This window comes from Geotrypetes seraphini, chromosome 7 (genome assembly GCF_902459505.1).
Source record: "Geotrypetes seraphini chromosome 7, aGeoSer1.1, whole genome shotgun sequence".
In the NCBI taxonomy this organism is placed as follows: domain Eukaryota; kingdom Metazoa; phylum Chordata; class Amphibia; order Gymnophiona; family Dermophiidae; genus Geotrypetes; species Geotrypetes seraphini.
Window position 1 is genome coordinate 72,808,894 of NC_047090.1, and position 13,954 is coordinate 72,822,847.

A 13,954-nucleotide genomic window follows, 5' to 3' on the forward strand; every position below is an offset into this window, starting at 1 on the left:
GCAAGGTCATGCATTTGGGCTTTAAAAACCTGAAGGTACGGTACAGTTTAGGGGATGAAGAACTTAAATGCATGAGAGAAGAACAGGACTTGGGTGTGATTGTATGTGATGATCTTAAGGTGACCGAACAGGTTGAAAAGGTGACAGCGAAAGCTAGAATGATGTTAGGGTGCATAGGAAGAGGTAAGGCCAGTAGGAAAAAGGATGTATTGATGCCCCTGTGTAATACTCTGGTGAGACCTCAGTTAGAATATTGTGTACAATTAAGGAGACTGCACCTTCAAAAAGATATTAAAAGGATGGAGTAGGTCCAGAGGAGGGCTATTAAAATGGTGTGTGGTCTTCATCATAACGTATATGGGGACCAACTTAAAGATCTCAATATGTATACTTTAGAGGAAAGGTGGAAGAGGGGAGATATGATAGAGACGTTTAAATCCAATCTCAAAAAATATATCAATGTTATTAGCCTAGTGGTGAAGATACCCACTGAAGCACATTTACTAATAGTGGAGAAAAAGCTTCAACTGCATTAAAAAATGCTTTCAATATTAGATGGCAACCCAGCAGGTTATAAGCCAGTCAAATTCTGTCTCATAGGAAAAAAACGCCAACACAAGTACAAAATGCTGTTTTCAAAAATGGGTTAACCCACACCACTGTGCACAAGAAAACAACAGAAGAACGTTTAAATACCTACGTGGCATAAATGTGCATGAGTTGAGTCTCTTTCATTTGAAAAAAAGCTCTGGAATGAGAGGGCATAGGATGAAGTTAAGAGGTGATAGGCTCAGAAGTAATCTAAGGAAATACTTTTCTACAGAAAGGATGGTAAACATGCATGAACAGTCTTCAAGAAGAAGTGGTGGAGACAAACACTGTGTCTGAATTCAAGAAGGCATGGGATAGGCATATGGCATCTCTTAGAGAAGGAAGAGATAATGGTTACTGCGGATGGACAGACTAAATTGGCCATTTGGCCTATCTGCCATCATATTTCTCTATTTTTATCTGACCTGGGACTTTTAATGTGACATTCACTGCAGTAATACTTAGAGTTTCCCTCTGTTCCGCTGTGGAGATGTATATGAGCCATGTGAATCTGTAAAACAAGCTGAAAGTACTGTTTTTTTTCACATATTTGTGTGGTGGGAGGGGGCCAACGACTACTGAGGGTGTATCCCCAAACATTTAAATGGTGCCCCGGACAATTTGTTAAAAGTTTGATTATCTCTGCAGAATGTCCAAATACTAAGCCTGCCCTAAGCCCACCCAAAGCATGCCTCTAACACGCCCCCTTAAGATTTAGATGCACTGGAGAGAAAGTGACCAGAAATACGTCTAGAAAGTCTGTTTTGAGAATGCCCACTTGGAAGTTTTGACTGGGTGCTGGTTTATGCTGTGTTGTAGACATCTATATTTTTTGAAAATGAGCCCCATAGATTTCCTATACTCTTCATGGTGAATTTCACAAACAGATGGGACCACCAGGGCATTACTATTCAAGGAATGTAAGTTCTATATTGGTTGATAAATACTAAGGGACAAAATTGGAGATTTCCTACCAGTCAATTTTAAAAATAAGTAGCAACAATTTGTAACGAATACGATCAGTGCAATTCTTTAAGAAAAGGAGTGATCTGTTCAAATCTCTAGAAGTTTACCTAACTAACCTTGCCACAGAGTTCTGAGAAGCCTGTAGAAATACTACTACAGCGCTACCAGATGCACGCAGTGCTGTACAGTCACAAATAAGAAAACAGTTAAAATGGCAGCAACTGACAGAAAATGCTGGAAAAAAAAAATTAAACCAGGCTGCAATTACATCACAACCAATCAGAAAGCTGCTTTAGAGAAATGCCTTCCATTCAATTGCCATGTTGAGCACCCTTGGGATTACAGTCTGTAAATTAAAGATCCAGCATTGTTCTTTCATCCACAATTTTTTCCTTGTCTCCCCGACATTGATCCTAAAAAATGCATTGTAGTACCACACACTGAAATGTTGGAAAACTATGATCTTTAGCAACACAATGCTCAACAAGTGGCTCTGTAAGTTTCTTAACAGAGACATAGTGCCTGTGCTCAATTAATCTAGTTCTAAGCTGTCTAGAGGTTTGTCCAATATATAACAATTTGCACGGGCACAGAGCATAGATGACATTGCAAGAAGTACAAGAGGTCACAGACTTCGATTTAATATGTTTCTGTGTATTGAAATTTTTAAAAAAAAAAAATCCAGAGGTCGCAATCATCAAAGAGCAAACAGAGCAATGCCCACATCAAGCAATGCCCGCATCACCTACATGACCCCTGAGCCACCCTCATCTGTCCCTCTTTACACCAGATTGTAGCAGAGCATAAAAGATCTTTCAGATTGGTATTATGTTTATATGAAAATAATATCTTTGAATCCCTAAACACTGGAAGAGCTTGCAAAATGTACAGATGTTTTTTAATCACTTGCACCATTCTTGGAGTATGCGTATTGTATTTAAAAATACAGGACACAAAATTAGCCTGCTCAGCCTTCCTTTCTCTATCCAGCAAAAGATGTTCACAATGATTGTATCTCACACATGTTGCTTCTCCCCGCAAAAGAGACTGAGGGTAACCGCTTGCTTTAAACTTTGCCATCCCCTTTTCCGTATTCTCCACAAAATCTTTATCAGAAGAACATATGCATCAATAACGTAAAAACTGAGAAAATTGAATATTTTTATGCATATGCCTTGGATGCATACTAGAAAAATGCAATGTTGTATTATGATCAGTAGGTTTCTGATATAACGTCATTGTAAAACAATTCTGATGATAACAAGCTTGTATATCATGAAACTTCAATATGTGTTCATGGTATTGCATCTCAAAACTGATGGTATAGCGACATCCTTTCAATTACTCCACGAATAATAATAAAGTATCCACTGTTCCCATCCACAGCAGAAATATATTGTCGATATATCTCCACCAACAGTTCACATGTGGAAACCAAGAGGGGTACACCCATTGGCGCTCAAAATTGGCCATAAAAAGATTGGCAATTGAAGGCACAAATGAGGCACCCCTGGCCAGCCCTCTTCTTTGAATATAGTATTTTCCATCAAACAAAAAATAATTGTTTGTCATAGCCAGTGTGGTCAATGCAAGCAAGAAGTCAGAAGGTACCATCTGAGGACGTGGGGCAGTCTCCAACACATTTTGAATCACAATCAAAGCCTCATTCTGGGGGATGTTAATATAAAGAGATACCACATCTAAAGAGAGTAGCAAAAAAGGATGGGATATATCCATCTGAAGCCCATCTGAAAGCTGTAAAAAAATGAGTGCTGTCTTTTACATATGAAGGAATTGAAATCACATGGTCAATCAAGAAAAAACTAAATTGTAAACTCGTTCCAATAAAGAGTCCCATGAAGAAGCGATAGGGTGTCCTGGGGGGGGGGGGGTTATGAATTTTAGGAAGCATGTATAGCATAGAAATCTTGAACTTAGGGCTCCTTTTATGAAGGTGCGCTAGGGGCTTAATGTGCGGAATAGCGAACGAGCTAGCCGCTACAGCCTCCTTTTGAGCAGGCAGCAGATTTTCGGCTAGCTTGCGCTAATCCGGTGCGTGCGATAAAAACACTAGCGCACCTTCGTAAAAGGAGCCCTTAGTGTACTGCAAATATTTAATCTCAGCTTTTGTTAAAAATCCTTGTTTCATCCCTTGCGTTGTCAGTTTCAAAATATCTGCAAAAATTCCATCTGACGGATCATTAGGGACCTCACAATAGGTGGTAGCATCCGCCAGTTGTCTATAAATTTCATTTTTATACTCCGCCATATTCTGCAAGACAACTGTACTTCCTTTGTCTGCTTTCTTGATAACTACGGAGGCATTCTGTTGCAACCCCTTCAATGCCTGTGATTCCTCTGGTGTTAAATTGCAAGGTATCTATGACAGGGACTTTTCAACCACTTCAACTTCCTGCAGGACTAACATTTTAAAAGTCAAAAGGATGGGATCTAGAATGCAGAATGGTGCAGAAAGGGTTACTAGGCCGAGATCTGGTTTAGACCAGGTCAGAGCCTGGAGAAACAGCCAATCAGGGAGCGAGACACACCTGGGGTTGGGGGTGATCACATTACTGCTGGGATAGAAAAGGGAGGTTCCTACACCACTAAGCAGAGCAGCAAAGACAGTCGGTTGCCAAACCCAGAGGAAGCAGCACTCGAAACCTAGCTTGGAGAGGCAGCAGAACCCAACTGAACTAGAGCCACAGGTATGCCCACTGAATAAGGAGATGCAGTGGGAGGAATGGTCTGGAAGTTCTGAGTCTGCTGAATCTATGGTATTAGAAGAGGGCTTGGGCTGCTCTGTAGGCAGTGATAATGATTTAGAAAACAGTTTCCTTAAAGGCTTCATAATTCTTGGCTTCATCTAGCACAGGTTTTCTCACAGAACATTAGCTTCACTTTCCAGTGCAAAGCAGTGCTTTAAAACCCATTCAGGCAGTGTCCATTTCAACAATCTCAGCATTGTCTAAATCAGTGGTCCCCTACCCTGTTCTGAAGGACCACCAGCCAGTCAGGTTTTGGGGATAGCCCAAATAAATATACATGAGAGAGATTTGCATATAATGAGGTGTCAGGCATGCAAATCTGTCCATGCATATTCATTAAGGCTATCCTAAAAAACTGACTGGATGGTGGTCCTTCAGGACAGGGTAGGGGACCACTGATTTAGACAATGCTGAGATTGTTGAAATGGACACTGCCTGAATGGGTTTTAAAGCACTGCTTTGCACTGGAAAGTGAAGCTAATGTTCTGTGAGAAAACCTGTGCTAGATGAAGCCAAGAATTATGAAGCCTTTAAGGAAATGTTTTCTAGTTTGCCTAGAGCAAGCTCACACTGGTAAAGACTTAGTACCAAGGAAACAATACTGTGTGAAGTAATTGGCCAATTAGGCAGTCAGAGGCAAGTCAGTGTTTCTGACGAAAAAAAGACTGTGCTTAATCTGTTTGAGAAAAGTTTATTTCTGTTGGCAAAGGAAAACTGTGTGTTAAGTCACTCATTGCTATAAAGATCAGATGGGACAAAATGTTATATCTTTGGGTGGGATCTACAAGCAGATCTAAACCTGGAATGATCCCATGCACTGGTTTAATATACACTTCTCCCAACCCATTCGTGGTTTCCCTATTCGCAATTTCACATAATCGCAATTTTTTTTTGGGGGGGGGAGGAGGGGAAAAAAAACCATATTTTTGTCTTCCCCCTGGCATCCTGGCCTTACCTGATGGTCTAGCTGGTTTTCGGGGCAGGAGCGATCTTCCTATGCTCCTGCCCCGTGCAGATAGCCATTAGGAAATGGCTGTGGGGAGTTCCCGTATTCTCGAGAGAGACTACGGGAACTCCCCACAGCCATTTCTTAATGGCTATCTGCACGGGAGAGGAGCGAAGGAAGATCGCTCCTGCCCCAAAAACCAGCTAGACCACCAGGTAAGGCCGGGATGCCAGGGGAAGGCGGAAGGGAGGCGGGTGGGTCAGAGCCGGATATTCGCATTTTTTCGCCATTCGCGGTCTGGCTCTGCCCCTATCCCCCGTGAATAATGAGGGAGAAGTGTAGTGTTTAAATCAGTGGAGTGCTTAAGTCATATGGTTAAAGCTTTGAGAGAGACTGCAAGGCTTAAGAGCTGAGAAATTGAGCCAGTGCACTAGAAACATAAACGGCAGATCTAAAGCAAGTGGCTTAGATCTGGCCAGGGCCCTTTTCTCCAGTGCTCATCCTTTTGCTCTTAAAAAAAAGTTTACCCTATTCTCAATTTTTGAGAATGAGAAGAATATGTTCCTCCACTACTGAATTTAAAAAACAGGCGGCTGCGTTGAAAGTAAAATTCCTTCAACGAGGATATCCACCGAAGATAGTTTCAGCAGCCTATAAAAGGGCTTACTACAACCATAGGGAGAGCCTATTGACCCCTAACGACGATAAAACACATAAAGTGTCCTTACATATTCAGGGGATTGCCACAAAACCGTCCGATCCCTTAGGAAACACTGGGAGATTCTAAAGATTGCTGGGGTGTTTCAGGATTTCCATTTACAGATAGCATATAAAAGAAATCGTAACCTGAGAGAAATCTTATGCCCCTCCACTTTCCTAGACACTGATAGGGAGGCTAACAAGACTCATTTGGGTCCAAAGCAGCTAAACAGAACAGACAAATCACCACTCTGTTATCTTCAACTACAAACTACAAAACCTTCAAGAGAGATATTAAAGCCATACTCTTCAAAAAACACATAAAACCTATCCAGCACGAGCAATCCCAACCCAACATCCAACATTCTCTATACCCTTAGTACTCTCTAATATTCTTCTATCTACCAAACGTTATCTAAAACCCCATAATTCACCCTATTCTTATCTCCTAAAGACCTCTACTTCCCGTTGGTAACTCTTTTTCCAACGTTTTTTATTACCTTAAAAATTTTATGTCATTGCTTATTCTATTCCTTCAAATTTTGAATGTAATTCTTGTTTTAGTTTGGATGTAATCCGCCTTGAACCGCAAGAAGACCACTCTGTATCCCTTGATGATGAAACAAACTATCGACCAATCGCCAATCTTTCGTTCCTCACCAAACTTACAGAAAAAGTAGTCTTCAATCAAATTACAGACTTTATAGGAAAAACACAGGCAATACATCCTAACCAGACAGGTTTTAGATCTAACCAGTCAATGGAACATTCATTGATTAGATTGACAACTAGCATTCTATATTTTCTGGATCACCATACGTCTGTTCTGCTTATTTCTTTGGATATTTCTGTAGCTTTTGACACCATTGATCATTCTCTTCTCCTCAATAGACTCACTTCAATAGAGATCTCCGACCTCGCACTAAATTGATTTTGCTCATACGTCACAGATCGCATGACTAAAGTGAACTTCAACAATTCATCCTCCACATTCTTCCCTAATACTTTTGTAATACCGCAGGTCTTAATTCTATCACCTCTCCTTTTCAATATTTTCCTAGCTCCCCTAATGGCACTTGGCCAATCAATTTTATTTACAATATATTCTTATGCAGATGACATACAACTCCTACATCCACTTGATAATGATAACCCTGAAGACATAATCACAATAAATTCAAAACTTGAACAAATCAGTAGTTGACTGAGCGATAATATGTTGGCCTTAAATGTTGCTAAAACATAAATAATGTTATTCCCGTGGAAAGATGGTCTCACTCTCACAAATCCAATAAAGTTAGATAATTCTATTGTGCAAATGGTAACAACAGTTAAAATCCTAGTAGTAATAGACCAGAAGCTAAGCTACCATGACAGATCAGTGCATTAGTTAAAAATTGCTTTTGGAATCTACAGATGTTCAGATCTATATCAAAAGGTCTTAGAACCTGCTACCCTTAATATTCTAGTTCACTCTCTGATTATTTCAAAACTTGACTACTGCAATTCCCTGTATAAAGGCATATCATATACTTGGGATCTTTTAAGAAAATCATCAAACAACTGAGAATCGTCCAGAATGCCTCAGTCCGTCTCATTTATGGCCTCAAGAAATCGGATCATGTGAGCTTGTATTACAAAAAACTACACTGCCTGCCTGCGGAAGCAAAGGTCATCTTTAAGTTTGCTTGCCTTTGCTTAATAACCATAAGAGGTTCATCCCCAATCTATCTGTCTCACCATTTCGAATTTCACAGCAGAACATGTACACATAGTGCTTACTTGTTCACCTTTCCATCCTTGAAGGGCTGTATCTACAACAGATTTCTTGATCTAACACTATCATTTCAAGCAGGCAAATGGAACAAAAGTTTAACCAACTTTATTTCAAATGCACTTTCTTAGCAAACTTTCAGGAAGTCAATCAAAACTTATCTCTTTGACAAATTTCTCTGACTCCATTTCTGCCTTGATGTATTCTAAAAATCTCTCTAGGATAAACTCGATCAATCTTAACATGCTAATGTAATTTCAAAAGTTTTTTGTATTATTGCTGTCTGTATACAGTCTCTTCCTCTGTAAACTGCTCTGAACTATTTGTGGTATTATAGTATATAAAAATTAAGTTATTATTATCATCATCATCATCATATCCCAAAAGGAAATAAGGTGTCTGCAAATAATCCAAAGTATAGCAATAAAAATCATTACAAATTCTAAGAAATTTGACCATGTCATGCCACTCCTAAAATAAGCTCATTGGTTACCGGTTCCTTACAGAATTTCTTACAAACTAGCCCTAACATTTCAAATTCAACAGGCAAAATTACCGGTATTTTTGGACAGGCTTCTTATTCTGCACACTACTCCAAGGACTCTAAGATCTACAAACCAGCAACTTCTTACAATTCCTTCTTTAAAGGTCGTAAATACGAGGCAAACCAAAATCTTCTCAGTTACAGCTCTCCAGCAATAGAATTACTTACCAATTCATCTTAGAGAAGAAACATTAGAAAGATTTAAAAGTTCCCTCAAAAGCTTCCTTTACATTGATGCTTTTGATAAATAATTAAGACCAAATCAACAGATAAACATTACTCTACACCAGGGGTGTCCAACTTGTGGCCCAAGGGGTGCATGTGGCCCCATGAAGTATTTTGTGCAGCCCCGATCAAGGGCAATGCAGTGTTTTCCTCTACTGCCCCCGGGTGTGTACCGTCTTGTCGGCTCCCTCCTCTGTCTTGCTGCAGCATTTGCGCGTTTGTGCGGGCCCAGAAAACATTTTTTCGGCCGATGCGGCCCAGGGAAGCCAAAAGGTTGGACACCCCTGCTCTACACGATCATTATTCTATGATGTTTATAAATTATCCTTTCTAGGCAAACCCTTATCCCTCCCCTTAATGTTTTTCCCTCAATTGTTTCTCTTTTTTAACAAAATTGTAGTTCTACCCTTTTACCTGAATTTCAAGTTAGTTATGGTTTATGTCAGTCTCTTATATGTTTCTATATGCCTATTTTTATTAATGTAAATCACATTGAAATTTTTTATAAGTGTTTTATCAAATTTTAAATAAAACTTGGAAACTTGGAGACAAAACTTTTTTAACAGTAACTCTCAAACAAACAGAAACTAGTTATCTGGCATCCACCAATCCCCATGGGTGCCAGATAACAGAGTGTACTGTATTACATGTGAAGGGGTATTTTCAAAAGGGCATCTAAGTCTGAGTTTGGATGTTTTGGGAAAGACATCCAGAAATCCAGTAGAGAAAATGTTCTTTTTCAAAACTGGTATAAAACAGGAGAACCAAATCCACAAACTCAAAGACGTGAAATAAGGAATGGAAATGTCCTATAAAGACTGGTGGGCTCAATCTATTTCAAAAGTGTCTTTTTATTCATCCAAAAACTCAATGACTCAACATGTACATGTTTCAGCCAACATTGCCTGCCTCAGGAGTCTTGTGAGTCTTCAAATTGATATAAATCAATGTATCCACTACTGAACTAAATTCCAAGTCGTTGATATAAAACTGTGAGTAATCAAATAATATGACAAAGTCACTGGAGCCAAAAATGGTAGGACAGAATTTATGATTGTAGGAAGAGTTAATGAGCATCTTTTGCATCGTGTGTAAAGGATAATTTGATTATAGTTAAGAAGGAAACCATGTTATCATGTTGGGGGTGATACTTGATGTGAAATTGACAATGAGTATGCAAGAGGCAAGAATAGTTCATATGCCCAGTTGAGAACAGTGCTTACTGGCTGGGATTTTTGGGAAGTATTACAGAGTATGGTTATGTCAAAATTCGATTACTGTAATGCTTTATATTTGGATATAACAGGTATCCTGGCACGAGCTTTGCAGGTTGTACAGAATTCTGCTGCTCGCATGTTGATGGGGGTGTCAGGCTTTATCATATCCCCTTTATTAAAAAAGCCTCATTGGCTTCCAGTATAATTTCATATACATTATAAGACTTTGAAATTGGTCTATCATGAAATCTATGGTAAATTACCCAGGTATTTCAATGACATTTTGCAAATACGAGATGTGATTTAAAAAAAAAAATAAAAAATACAGTGAATGCTGCTGCTGAGCTCTATCCAACAGAAAGGCAGGGATCCTTAGTAACCTTAGTAACAATGTGTGACAAGTTTCAACTTGTTTGGTGCAGTTGATCATGAGCTACAGTTGAGAGAAGGTGTGTTTTAAAATATGCCATAAATTATAGATCACAAAAAAACATGAAATTTTGTTTTAAACTGCAAAACAAAAATGCTAAAGAAACACACAAAATATTAAAATTAGTTTATGGTGATGCTGCAATGAACATGAAGATGGTTTACAAGTGGTTCAAGCAATTTTGTAATGGTTGTTGTTAGCCCAGCCTTAACTTGCTGGTCTTACCAATGTCAGTAAAGGCCTATGGGAGATCATATCAGTTTATATCTGACCTTGGGGCATGTCAGTGCAGACAGCCTCAGAAAATTACATCTAAAGTATCAGCGAATAACAAACCTGAGATTCTAAAGATGTGCTAAGGTCTGGTACTTAAGATACTAGCCCCAGCTAAATGCTCCTACACAGAATTCACATACATTAAGCATCAGGCCAGACTAGACTATTTATCAAGAAGATAGGCTACTTGAATGGGACAAAGAAGCTAGAGACTAATCCTATCTACCATTCCTGTGTTACACCTTCCTTATCAATTAAACTAACCATTGTTTCAAACAGTTTACAAATTATAAACTAAAAGACAGTAGCGTACCAAGGGTGGGGTGGGGGTGGGGGGGCGGTCCGGAAAATTCAGTGGTGAATTTGAACAGCTTCCTTTCTCCCTCCCTGCCCCTTACCTTCGTGGCCGCGAGTCTAAATTACCTTCTTACAGTAGCTGGAGTTGCGTGTGGCTGCCGTAAAGGTCATCTCTGACGCAACCGGAAGTTGCATCAGAGACGATCTTTACTGCAGCCATACAGCAGCCGGCTGCTGTATGAAGGCAGTTTAGACATCGCCGGCCACAGGGCAGGGATGTTTGTCGGACCAGGCCTGTGGTCCAGGGGGGGGAGGAAGAAAGCACCACGAGGTAAGGGGCAGGGAGGGAGAAAGGGAGGAAAGGTGGGGTGGAGAGGAAAAGACGCTGAAGGGAAATGGGTAAAACAAAGGGGGGAGAAGGACGCTGAAAGCACACGGGGAAGACAGGGGGGTAAAGGACGCTGAAAGCACATGGGAAAGATAGAAGGGGGAGAAGGACACTGAAAGCACATGGGGAAGACAGAGGGGTGAGAAGGACGCTGAAAGCACATGGAGAAGACAGAGGGGGGAGAGAAAGATGCTGAAAGCACATGGGGAAGACAAAGGGGGGAGAGAAAGACGCTGAAAGCACATGGGGAAGACAAAGGGGGGAGAGAAAGACGCTGAAAGCACATGGGGAAGACAGAGGAGGGAGAGAAAGATGCTGAAAGCACATGGGGAAGACAGAGGGGGGAGAGAAAGACGCTGAAAGCACAAGGGCAAGACGGGGGGGAGAAAGACGTTGAAAGCACATGGGGAAGAGAGAGGGGGAGAAGAAAGATTAAAGCACATGGGGAAGACAGAGGGGAGAAGGACGCTGAAAGGACATGGGGAAGACAGAGTGGGGAGGACGCTGAAAGGACATGCACCATGCGACTTCTAGTCAAAATGACCATGAAGGTTTTTAATCAATTCAGGACATCAAGGCAACCATGACAGCACAACTAGAGACACTCGCAAAAGACGACTTCCAGAACTGCTTCAGAAAGTGGCAAGAACGATGGGATAAGTGTGTTCAAAGATAGGGGGAGTATTTTAACGCTGATTAATGGAAATGTGTCTTTTACTGTAATAATTTATTTTTTTAATTTAAACATTCATTGTATTTTTTTTTTTTTTTTTTTACCACACCTTGTATATAAGCCAGAGCATATATTGAGGTCTGAAAAATGCATATTGTTGGATGTGGGAATAAGAGGAGAGATACATTATGAAAATACAGCCCAGCAGAGCATGGAGTCAAGGAAGTGGCTAAGGCTTGATGACCAGTGATGGAACAAGTGAAGAAGGATCCAGGTGGTGGGGACCCAAGAGGCCAGGGAGTGAGGGACTGGTGGTGGCCCCACAAGAGGCAGCTGGAAGAGCTGGCACAGTCCAAGGCTAAGGGGGTGAGATGGCTAATTTGCGGTGGGACCGGCAGGGCCGGTGGTGACTGGTTGAGAAACTGTTCATGACACCGACAGCTGTTTAAAGACTCCTTGTGAAGCAGCCTGAGCGACGCTGGGAGCACTGGGAAAGATCCAAGGGGCATCCAGTGGAGGGACTGGCTGGGAAGGTGGCAACCGGTGGAGTGACTGGTAATTGGCAATGGAAGCTGACGAAGATGGAGAGGGCCAATGGAGGGTCAAAGCAAGGACTTGAGAAGACCTGGAGGAAATGGAGTCCAGAGAGAATCTGGGAAAACTACGGAGTTCAGGGAGTTCAGATAATGACAAGGAGTTGGGATGACCTTGTCATGGATTTTAACGGAATGTGAGCTGTATGTGTGCGTAATCGTGTTGAATGCCGGAAGTTGCCTGGGGACAGATATGTAATGGGTAATACCGCTCAGCCCGGTCACATGATGACAAGGGTGCACATCCTTTACAGAGTAATGCTTAGTGTTAAATTTTTCTAGTGCATAATTTGGAGCAATATTTATAGAATCTGGCCCAAAGGGGGAAATTCTACAACTGGCGCCTTAAACTTAGGCACAGCTAGGTGCTCTACTGGTGAAAAATGTCATCTTAAACAGCATTTTACTATACTTTTGAAGAACTTACCGGTGCCAGAATTGTACCTCCAGAGGAGCCTATCAGCGCCTATCTCCACTATAGTCGTGACTAACGCCGGAAGTGGCATTAGACACTAGTAGGTACCTCTGGAGATGCAATTCACATCAAAGATAGGCTCTGGAAATGTAGGCCTTGGAAACCCCAATCTACATTTCTAGCTCCTATCTTTCCCAGGAGATCCTGACAGTTGGTAGGAAGAAAATTGGTAGGATCTGCCTACCAATTTTTGTCCTACCCTGTCAGAAATGGCAAAATTTAAAATCTAAATAGTCCACAGCTTGCCATCAGCTAATTGCAACACGGGAATCCCCGATCAGCTGAGTGAACAGGACTCCCTGAAACTGCAGCTTCAGGGAATCCTACCAGCTCAGCTGATTGGGGATTCCCCTGCCGTGATCAGCTGAACCAGCAGGGAAATTCCCGATTCCTCTCTATCTCCCTCCCTCCAATCCCCCATCACTCCTCCAAAGAGAGCCACCTCCTGTCAAGTCTGACATCCCACCACACACACATCTGCCATCCCCACACACACTTCCACACCCCTCTGCATTGGAAAGGGAAAGGACTGCCATTTTGAAGAGGTGACTATTGGCAGGAGGAGTGGGCAGGAGAAATTTTTCATCCAAAGGTACAGGGATATGTGGGGATGTCGGGGATGTGGAGGGGTGTCAGGGGGTCCTTGAAGGGGCTTAAGGCCCTGGGATGCACTGGGCAGGGACTGTCTATTGAATGTTAAAATGTACAACGATCGCTGCATACGCCTTTCAGCACTATAGAAATTATAAATAGTAGAAGAACCAGTGGGATGGGATGGGGGCTTGTACAGTATACTGCCTTTTTGTAGTTATACAACCACACTCAAAGCAGTTCACATATATACAGGTACTTTGTATCTGGGGCAATAGAGGATAAGGTGACTTGCCCAGGGTCAAAAGGAGCAGCCCTGGGATTTGATCCCACTACCTTTGGGTACAGAGACAGCAGTTCTACCTGTAGGCCACTCCTCACCTCCATTAACAGAATGCCTGCACAAAAACTAAGTTTTTAACTTCTTAAACATCAGACCATTACTGCATAAATAGTAGTGGTAGTAGTAATAATGTACTGGCATAATGTGCCACATCTCTC

At 41.4% G+C, this 13,954-nt stretch overlaps 1 long non-coding RNA gene across 1 annotated transcript in view; it reads left to right on the top strand.

Annotated features, from left to right (window-relative positions):
- The first annotated feature begins 4,178 nt into the window (after positions 1–4,178).
- Positions 4,179–13,954, top strand: part of LOC117363469 — a 59,931-nt gene continuing 50,155 nt past the window's right edge. The window contains exon 1 of the long non-coding RNA XR_004540066.1: positions 4,179–4,265. This is a non-coding gene — a long non-coding RNA (uncharacterized LOC117363469). The remainder of the gene's footprint in view (positions 4,266–13,954) is intronic.